The sequence below is a fragment of the Manis javanica genome, chromosome 16 (genome assembly GCF_040802235.1).
Source record: "Manis javanica isolate MJ-LG chromosome 16, MJ_LKY, whole genome shotgun sequence".
NCBI lineage: Eukaryota > Metazoa > Chordata > Mammalia > Pholidota > Manidae > Manis > Manis javanica.
Window position 1 is genome coordinate 52,663,075 of NC_133171.1, and position 10,747 is coordinate 52,673,821.

Sequence of the window (10,747 nt, forward strand, 5' to 3'; positions counted from 1 at the left end):
TGTCCTGGCCCCATAAACCCCACTCTGCCTCTACTTGGGGCTCCTTCCTTTATTTGCCACCAGTTAGCTGCCCACTTTCCCAAAACTCATTTTGTACCAATATTTTCCTTTATCCCAGACCTCTCAGAATCCTAGAATTTCAGAGCTGGAAGGTCCTTTAAGGTCACTTATTTCAACCATCTACTACTATGTTTTCCTTAGGAGAAATAGCTTGCAAGGTCATGGGGGCAGGCAGTTGTGAGGAAAATTCACCCCCATGGAACGCTCATGAAGTGACCACAAACCAAGGCTTAGGTGTCATGATATGAACTACAGAGAGAGATCAGGCAAATGATGGGAAACAAACCTTTCGTGTTACTCGGTCAACTCAGGTAGGGCAGATAGCTTCATTTCCATGTTCAGATGGTGACACTGAGGCTCAGAAAGGTGACAAGACTAGGAACTCCCTACCTCAGCTTTATCAGCTCATACTTCAGGTAACTTCTTGCTGCCACTCCTGGGATTTCTCTTCTAAGAGCTTGGAACCCTCTTTAGGTTGGCTCATTGGGTACGAGGAAGGTAGGCTCGCTCAAGTACAGGAGCATTATTGTAAAGATATATGTAATGAGGGAACAGACACTCTCAGAAATCCAAACACTAGGCATGTAACTAGGATGGGTTTCTTGGACAAGATGGTATTTTGAACTCAAGGTAGCTCTGGTTCATGGCTCCTCAGCGGTAAAGGTGGCCACAAATCCTTTGTTATCCTTCCTAAAGAGAGGAGTCTAACTCTCTTCCCCCTTTAAATCTGTGTTGGTCTGACTCACTTGTTAGGCCAACAGACTGTGACGTTCTGAGATGAAGATGCCGTGAAGCTTTGACTCAGGCCCGTTGGAATGTTCTCTCTGGGGTTCCTGAGCCACCATGTGAGATGCCCAACTCCCCCGAGACCACCATGCCAAAGAGGCCATGTGAGAGGCTCCAGGTGACCTCACAGCTGAGCTCAGCCTTCCGGCCATCCCCCCACCAGACGTGGGAGTGAAGCTGCCTTAGACTGTCCAGAGCAGCCCACCCACCAACTGATCACCCTTTTCAAAGCTCCATGGAATAGAAGCTTTGCCCAGCCACACTCTGTCCAGGTTCTTGACTCACAAAGTCCTGGATTATAATAAAATACTTACTGTTTTAAGTCCTGAAGTTGGGAGTAGTTTGTTACAGCAGCAATAGATACTCACCCTGGTGTGATTCAGCCACTTCCCAGCATCTGCTTCTCTTTGCCCATATGGTTGTCTCCTGACTCATGGTGTCTGCTCGTTTGCCGGCACTGTGGCCTGTCCAGTCCAATTCTCCCTCTCGACCTTCCAGGGATAGCCGCCAGCATTCACTGACTAGCCTCTCTAGACAGAGAGGGCAGACCGGACTGGCCCACCACTTTGTACCCAGTCACAGATACAGCATCAGGCAGCCTACTGACTGGCCACCCTCGGGTCAGAAATCACCCCTGATCCAATCCGCTCGGCAGGAGGAAGGGGTCATGTACATGAAACGTGGCTGCCAGGGGGCTGCTAGAAAGGCTGAGAGGGCTACCTCAGAGGGGCAGGGAGCTGGTAGGCAACGTAAATATACCCCCTTGGTTCTCCCCTCTTTCATCCCTCCTCAAGTGACCACCGTTCCCTGGGGGCACACTTGTGTGCTGTGTACCATGCAAGTGACCCCATCCGAGGGCCCAGTTTAAACCATACAAGTAGGTCAGGTTACTTACCAGAACAGAGTATCATGTTATTATGCATATAATAATGCACAATGACTTGGATATTTTTATTTTCATGTTTACAGATGAGGAAACTGAGGCTCAGAAAGGTGCTGTAGATACCCAAGCTCATAAGATTAGGAAGGGGAGGAACCTGGAGGTAAATGTAGACATCTGACTTGGGTACAGTGTTCATTCACATCAGCCAGCAACCCTCCTCGTCTTTCTAGCCTTTGGGATCATTCTGCTTTCCTCACCAGCTCATCCCTGGGGACTGGGAGGAGGGGGGCACCTTTCCTGTGCAGCCCTCCACTCCAGATGGAAATTGTCCCTGGTCCTGATTTTCTATTTCTAGCTGCCCGACCTTTTTGCATATGTCCTTTGTGGAAAGCTACTAAAACACTCTTTCAGAAAGAGGATGGATATAAATAAATCCAAGAAAAAAGTCGAAACTCTTCTCCTTGAAGTCATCCCAACCCAGGTGGAGGCATCCCTCCATACTGCTTCTCGGAACCCCCTGCTCCCAAATTCATCTTGCCTGGGCATGCAGCCCTGTCAGTGCCCAGCGTGTCTCCCTGCTCTGAGATGAACTTGGCAGGCCCCCAAGTGCAAATCCTACCACTGAATCCATCACCCTGTCTCTTCAGCAGTTTTGGTCTTTAAAAATGTTTTGAACTTCCTGTTTCTCTCAGGCCCCATGAAGCCCGCCAGAACTCAGCTGAGTGGACTCAGCACTTCACAAGGCCTCCTCCCATCTGCATGTGCCGCCCTCCTCTCAGTGCCCCCATCCCTCCCCAGAATCACCCACCATTTTGCTCTCTTCTGCAGGGCAGTGACAGTAGAGTAAGAGGCTGAGAGTGCCCAATGTGCCCACAGCAGAGTCTCTGCTGCCATTGAAAATATATTGTGAGAAAGGCAGATAAGAAAAGAGCATGCCTATTACTCTCATTTTTTAATATAAAAATCTGTGTTTATGTATGTGCGTGTTTTTTTTTACCTGGAAGAATATTCAATGGGTTATCTGTAGTTATCCCAGTGGTGAAATTTCATATGCTTCTGACTCACATCTTTAGACTTTTCTGTATTGCCTGAATATCTTTTACATGAACATGTATTATTTTTAATAACCAGGAAAAATCTATTTTCTCAAGAAAAGAAAAGCCAGAAGTCATCAAGGACTATAGATTTGAAATAAAGGTCACTTTCTGTTCTCAGCATTATTTTTACAACCATACATCACAGACATTGGGAAAGAGCTTTGAACTTAGGCCTTGAAATCTTTTCCTGCTGATTTATTCAAATAAAAATACTCAGACAATTGGGAGAAGAAGAATGGAGTTGCTTTGACCAGGGATGGAGGAGGGGGTGTCAAGACAAGTTGTGAATAAGAGAAATCCCAAGGAGAGTGACAGTATTTCCAGCAACAAATACTACCATCTAAGATATGCCTGACCCCCGCGCACGTGTAAGTGCGTGCCAGTGTAAAGGGTGCTTGTGCATATGTCAATGTCTGTGCATGCCCTCTGGGGGACACCCAGGGCATTGGCGACCTCTGAACAGCACCTGCAGTTCCCTCCCTCATTAATGTGGGGCCATTTAATGAGGCCTCACCCCAGCTAAGGTGAGTGCATGCAGCCTGGGGACGACTGGAGGCGGGGGCGCAGGGGAGGGGGGCACCAAAAACTACCGTGGGGCCCTTACCAGCCTCTTCCCGGACCAGTAGGCACAAAACTTGCCTTGGAAACTTTCAGACTCTGGATTAGAAGCATCCAAGCCTCTGCTGATCTCTGCTTCAAAAGACTAGGGTCAGAGAAGGGGCCCTGATTCCAGGACCTGCGTGAGGAAGAGGGAGGGGCTGAGGAGAAGTAGAGCGAGGTGGAGACTGTGCCCGGAGAGTGGACAGAGCACTGTGAGGAAGGCCGAGGACCTCTGGACCTCTGGACCTCTGGACCTCTGACCTCTGGACCTCTGGCTTGTGACTTCAAATAAGCCAGCTGCATCTGGGCCTCAGGTCTCCTGTAAACTGGGGGAAGAGGTTTGAACCTGAAGGTTCTTCCGCTCTGGGATCCAGTGAAATGAGGGGGTGGGGTGTTCCTAAGCAATGCAGAGAAAGAAGGTAAAGGAAACCCCGGCGACGGCCCTGTTCTGTTTGTGGGACTGAGCAGCTGTCTGTCTCCGCTCCCTCCCCAACACCGGGGGCCTCTGTTACCCAGGCCTAGGCGGAAGCTGGTAAGCCTGCTCCGGCTCCACACCCCCAATCCCAGGGCCCCACCCCCACCAAGAGGCGGGCAGGTGGCAGGCACGGCGAGACCGAGTCTTGGCCGGGTGCCGGGCTGGGCGTGGGCGCGGAGCAAGACAGCGGCGGCAGAGCGGACGGGCCATGGGACGGCGGGCTCCCGCTCCGCACCCGGCTCCGGGCTCCGTGCCCAGGGACGGGCTGCCTGCCGGGCGCCTGCAGCGCTGGCCTGGGACTTGAGCGGGACCGCGGGGGTCTGGCTGAGTCCTGAGGCAGCGGGGTCTCGGCAGGGCGGGTGGGTGTCAGGATCACTGGAGGCTGAGCCTAGGAGAGGAGGAAAGACGCACGGCTTCAGGGAGAATGGCTGCGGGCCAGGGGCGGGGAGCTGCAAGTGGACCTGGGGTGGTGGAGGCGTGAGGGGGGGGGCATCTGCCAGGACGGGCAGTAGAGTGCTGCCCTCTATGGCTCCCCACAGGCCAATGCGGCCCTTCTGCCTTTGGTGGGGGCAGCCCAGAAAATCCAGAAGGATCCCAGGAGGTCGTTGGCGAGCCTGGGTCACCCTCTCCTGGAGAAAGAGTTGAGGTGGTGGGAGGTGGGGTCTATACTGGGTCTCAGAGATGTTCCTTTACCCATTTCACCCTGGGTCCAGAGATGGGAACAAAGTGGGGTGCAAGGGAGTGAAAAGTCCCCATTTCCCCTAATATGGAAATTTGAGGCCTTTTTTTTGTCCAAAAGTTGAGCAGAGCAGTTGCTGGATGAGCAAATCTCCACTACCCCCAGTGCTGTTCCCCTGTGGGTCCTGGTGGGAGGGATGTGCAGCACCCTGCTGACTTCTGGCAGGTGGACTGGTGATGGTGAGGATGGAGGGCAGAGGGTCCAGGTCTCTTTCCTCAGCCCCAGCCCCCAGCCTGATGAGTGCGCCTGGATCCAAGGAAGTGGTGCCCTCCCTCTGCTGGCCTGCGGAGCACAGGGCCACACCTTTAGAGACCTCCATGAATTTCTCTTCCTGCCTCTCTCTCACCTCCTGTCACCATGGGATCAGCCTCCAGGGCTGGCAGAGGCGTCTGTTGGCTCTGGACCTGGGCCTCTCTTGGCTGGTGAGTCAGTCTGGAGGTATTGCCAAGGGGGTTCAACCTTGAAGGGAACCTCTGGCCACTCCCTCCAATGGCCAGTCAGCGTCCCCCCTTTAGTAACTCCCTGTCTGTGCTTGAACTGTGCCAGTGAGCAAGGGCACAGCACTTTGCAGGCGGGTCATCCCCCATGGCCAGCTGTTGTCCTCTACCAACCTTCTGTATCCTGTGAGATGGTGGGAGTAAGGCTTGCCGGAATGGGGCTGGGGGCTCTGCTCTACTCTCCCAACATTCCAGAATGGGCTGGGAATCCCACACTGTCTCCCTTGAGTCGCTACATGGAGGCTGTAGCTCTGCCTGGAGAAATGGAGTAATCCCCAGTGGGAGGGGCAGACTGGTCCCAGAGTCTGGGCTCTGGTTCAGGCTTTGCCCATGGACATTCTTTTGTTCCTGTGTCTGGACCTTGACCTTCTCACTTGCAAAATGGAAGGAGTTAGAGGTGAATGGTTTCCTTGGGGCCCTAAAGCTCCAATTTCCAATGTTCTGTGTTTTATTTGCTATTACAGTAAAGGATTTGGTATAGGAACCATCACTATTAGCCAAAATTGTCCTTTGTTTGTATCTCTGGGTTAGCAGAGGATGGATTCCTGTAATGCACATTTAATTCAAAGGTCACTGCCCACATCTGGAACCCAGTGTCCCCTCCTGTCCCCATAGGCCCTGCCCAGGTTCTCCAGCTTGACTGAGCCATTTCCTTTTCCAGGAATTGCATCCTTTTCAGGCCAGGGGTGGATTTCTCTTTCTCCCCTATTGCCTGCCTGTCATTCCCGACCAGCTTCCAGGTGCGGTCTCCATCCCAAATCCATCTAGTCTCTTCTGAGCCTACCTCCCTCACTACCTACCCAGTTCCAGGAACTCTGACCTCCTTGCCTCTGAACCCCAGGAGAATCTCCATCCCTTTTCTTCCATTGTCTGCTTCTCCATTCCTGTATCCTGACTCCGGGAGTTCTCCCAACTACCAGAGCAGGAGAGAACATAGTTCATTTTTTACCATATAGTGTTTGTTCATTCATTCATTCATTTACTCATTCACCCACTTAATCACTGTGGCAGACACTGTTGGTTCCTAATGCCACAGTCACTCTCTTCTTTTTTGCTCTCCTCCCACTGTGGAGCTTGAAGAACAGAGGCACTCATTTCTTAGCTTCACTTGCAGCTAGAGCTGTCCTGTGTGACCAGTTATGACCTATAAGGTATAAAAGGAAGTCAACTGGGGGCTTTGACTCCCTGTTTTTCCTCCCTGTTTAAAGAAGGAAACTCAGAGGAATAAGCCTATCTTGCCACTCTAGCTCTTGCCCTGCTTCCTGCCCACTGGCATGATTGTGTGAAGTCATGATGCCTGGAACAGTGGCTGCCATTTTGTGACCATAGTTACCAAGGATAAAAACCAACACTCTGAAGATGGTGTAGCAAAAAAGTGGAATGAGCCTGCGGTCCTTGATGACTGTTGAGCTGTTGAATCATCCCTGAACCTACCCTCTGCACACTTCACATTAAGCAACTAAATGTCATAAAAAGAGCTATTGCTTTATAAATAGTTATTATGGTTCTTTGCTGTCACCATAACAGCAACCATTAGACATTCACTCAATCGATCATTCACTTAGTCATGAATGCATTCATGCATATATTCACTTCCTTGTTGTATAGATTAGGACAGAGGTTTAGATGCTCTAACAGAGACCCCACATAATAGTGGCCAAATTCAAGAGAAATTTGATTCTCTCTCACACAACAGTCTGAGTGTAAGTAGTCAAGGGCAGGGATGGCAGCTGCAAGATGTCAGAGACCCAGGATCCTTCTAGCCTCACCTTGTTGCTTTATCACCTGAGATGTCCTCTTGTCCACATTCGCCAAAATGTCCCCACCACATTGATTTCAGCTGGAGGGGAAGGGAGAAGGCAAGAGAGGTCTGGTTCTCTCATTTTAAAGATATAATCTAGAAGTTAAATATGCCACACTTTTGTTCATATCTCATTGGCTAGAACTTAATTATACGGCCACTCCTAGCTACAGAGGAGGCCAGAAAATGCATGCTTTACTCTAAGTTGCTATGTGTCCAGCTATAAATTATAATTTTTTTTTGCTGTAAAAGAAACAAAAACTTTGAACTGATATAGGGTGCAATTGGGAGTCTTATTGATCATTTTCACTCATTCACCAAACATGTTTAAATACATACTATGTGGAAAGCCAAGGCCCCAAACTTCAGGCTGCTTGTAGGAGAATAAGTCTAGATATTCAAATCCAACAAACTTTTGTGAGCACCTGCTCTGCCCATGTGTTCATCCAAATTGGAAAGCAAAGGGCCCCGGGGGCATTACCTTCAGTGGGACATGAGCCCTCCCCACCCCATGTCCCCCTACCTCTACTGAGCCTGGGGGCGTTGGGAAGAAGGAAGAAGGGTGAGCGCATGTCCCTCAGGACAAATCTTTGCTTAGAAAAAGCTTAGGTTCTAATGAAAATCCCACCTGCTGAACTGTACACCCTCTTTTTGTTCTTGGGTGTGATGGGCATAGGTACCATCTCCTCGACCCCTTGTGATGCCTCTGACAAAAGGCTGTCAGTCTCCCACCCTCAGGGTACCAGGTGGCTCATTTGCTTTGGGAAGCAGAAGGTGTGCGTGAATGTTGTTCACCCCATACCTGACACACAGTGAGTGTGTGACAGGAGTTTGATAAATGGATGACTGAAGAACCAAGGAGTATATGGTAGGTTGCATTTTCCAAAATTGGCCTCAGCAATATTTCTGGTCCTATATTAGCTCTTCCAGAATCTGGCCACTCCTCATCAAAAGGTGGAACTATTTTCTCTCTTCCTGAAATTGAGCAGATTGGTGACTGCCTTCACCAATAGAATGTGATACATATCTGCCCAGGTCTCTATGTGTGTGTGTGTGTGTGGATGTTCACCCCGGGAAGCCACCTGCACACAGGGAGAAAGCACAGGCTGCATGTAGGGTCCTGGATGGCAGCCCCAGGTGGGGTCTCAGCCAATAGCTGATCAGTACCTAGACATATGAGTGAGTGACCTTCAGATCATTGTAGCCCCCGTCCTGGAGTAGAGATAATCTGTCCCCACTAAGTCCTGCCCAAATTGAAGTTTCATGAGCAAATGAAGTGTCATTGTTTTAAGCCACTAAGTGTTGGGAATGGTTTGTTATGCAGCGATATATAACCAGAACAACATGGTTGACCTTAAATGGCCACAAATTATTTGCAACTCCTCCCACACAGGGCCGGAGTCTATTTCCCCAGCCCTTGGATGTGGGCTGGCTTTGACCAGCAGAGCACAGCAGAAGTGAGGTTGTTCTACTGCCAAGCCCAGGCCTCAAAGACCTCGCAACTCCCATTCTCACTGGCTTGCTGCCCTGACACTGCCACGTGAAGGGCTCAAGCTAGCCTGCTGGATGCTGGAGACACAAGGTCCAGTGGACAGCCAGCACCATCCTCTGGAGAAGTGAGTTTGTCTTAAACCATCAGCCACATGAGGGATCCCAGGCAAAACTCTGGTCCAAATTATTGACCCCCAGGATTGGCAGTAAATAAATGGTTCTTGTTTTAAGCCACTGAGTTTGTTATACATCAATTGGTAACTGATAATACCAGCTTCCTATTTCTGAATCCACATATGAACCAGAGGGATTTTGATTGCCCCGTACTGGGCCAGGTGTGGGGGAGGATATAGGAGACAGGATTCTTGGCTCCAAGAGCTGATTGCCTAGTTGAATCACAGGGCAAGTCAAGTCTCACCCTGGAGTAGATTGCTAGCCGACAGCCCAAATCCATTCCCTTCATCATGGCGAGGGGATTGTGGCCCATGGCTGCTCAGTGGCACCTCGTTTCTCAATCTCCTTTGCCCCGAGGTGTGCCATGTGGCTAAGCTCTCTCTAATGGGGTGCACGAGGTGCTGGGGGCCACTCTGGGCCAGAATCTGTAGGTCAGTGCATCACCATTTGGAGGAGAACTACTCCCCACCCTGGAACTCAGACTACACTGAGGAAGCATAATCCCCTTGTTTACACTTTGGATTCTCTGTTACAGGAGTTGGTTTCACCCTATTAAGTTTAGCCAGCCTCTCCTGCAAGGCAGCCTACAGGAACCCGTATCTTGTCTCCAGACTGGAAGCCTGGGCTGGGGCTGGGGGTTGGGGACAGATGGGTGGTGGTCCCTTCCTGGTAGAATGTGAGCCCCACGAAAGTAAGGACATTTGTTCTTTTTGCTCACAGCTGTGTCTCCAATCCAGTGCTGGAAACAGTGCGACAGATAATAGATCTAACGAGCATTTGTTGATTGAATGAGTGAACCTATTTGTTGAATGCATGAAGGGAATGAGTTTGAATTGTCGGCTGGCAATCTACACCAGTGTGAGACTGGATCTTGCCTATGATTCAACTAGGGAAGAAACAGTATTTCCTTGTAATTCTGGGGGCTTCCGTAAGAACAGGGTGTATGTCTCCCTGCTCAGGCTGAGGGCAGGGCTATGTCTCCCCACTGAGACCGGGACCCCCTGAAAGCAGAGCTCCCTGTTCCCTGTGCGTTCGCAGGCCCAGAGTAATGTCTTTGGGCAGCTGAGACCAAGTACAGGGCAAGATCCTTGGATGTACCACCCCTCGCCCCCGTGTCCCCCCCCGCTGTGATGTGAGCAGGCACTGTGGCAGGGGCCGCAGATGGCAGCCAGTGAAGCCAAAGGGTGGTTAAGCACCCTTGGAATGAAGTTTAGCCTCATTACAGCTTGTTGGAGAGAAGAGCCAATTAGGGAGGCAATTTTCCTTGAGCAGTCTGAAGAATGGAGTGAAATGATAGCCAGTCAGACAGGAACCCAGCAGCCCCACCGCCTGGGCTGTCTCAGTGGAGGTCCCTGCCCGCTCTCTTGCCTCCTAGGAGCCCCCCAGCCAACCTAGCTGTGGCTGGTGACTAGAGAAGGGCAGTCAAGCCCCACCTGAGGCCTCAGGGTTCCAGAAGGTGTCACGTGCAGCCCCTCCCTCATGCAGCACTCCACCAGCTTGACGTGGGTATTAACACTCCCGGCTTCTAAGAGCCTCCTGCTCCTGGCACTGGGAAGTTCTTCCTGATCACTAATTGCCCTCTTTGGGGCTGCAGTTTCTTTCCATATCTTTTGCAGGGAAGGAAAACAGGAAACACTCTTGGGAGAGACTCAGAGACACCCTCACCTCCTCTTCTCCACCCAGGAAGTTCTGTACCTTCTGTCAACGGCAGATGGAGGAAAGGTGGCTTCCTGGGAGTTCTGCACTGGCCAAGATTTGATGGGGGCATGTGACCAAAACCTGCCTGAGTGACCGAAGTGAGGCGAAAAAGGGGGGAAGGCGGTGTGGGAAGGATTTGGAATATTTCTTACAATCAAAGGAAAAGAGAGACAAGCAGGTAGGTGAGCCTTGGGGACCTAGGACTCAAATGCTGCCCCAACTTTCTTTCATTTTCTCTTTGGTCTCTATTGACCAGTCCCTCTTCCTCCACAGGGAAGACACCCTGGGGCCCTCCCTCAAGTCCCATAGCGTCTCTGTCAGGAAGGAGCTGAACCTCTCTCCCAGCTCTAGTTGAAGAATCCCAGGGAAGAACTCTGATTGGCTTAGCTTTGAGCGTGGGCTCACTCCTCAACTGATTGTCAGTCTGTGGTCAAGAGAGGTCAGGG

General features: G+C 50.8%; 1 long non-coding RNA gene across 1 annotated transcript; it reads left to right on the top strand.

The window, feature by feature from the left end:
• Positions 1-3,184: 3,184 nt before the first annotated feature.
• LOC118970182 (uncharacterized) lies at positions 3,185-8,629 on the top strand. The gene is made up of 3 exons (XR_005057974.2): positions 3,185-3,958; positions 4,860-5,062; positions 8,332-8,629. It is a non-coding gene; the product is annotated as an uncharacterized lncRNA (long non-coding RNA).
• Positions 8,630-10,747: the final 2,118 nt, after the last annotated feature.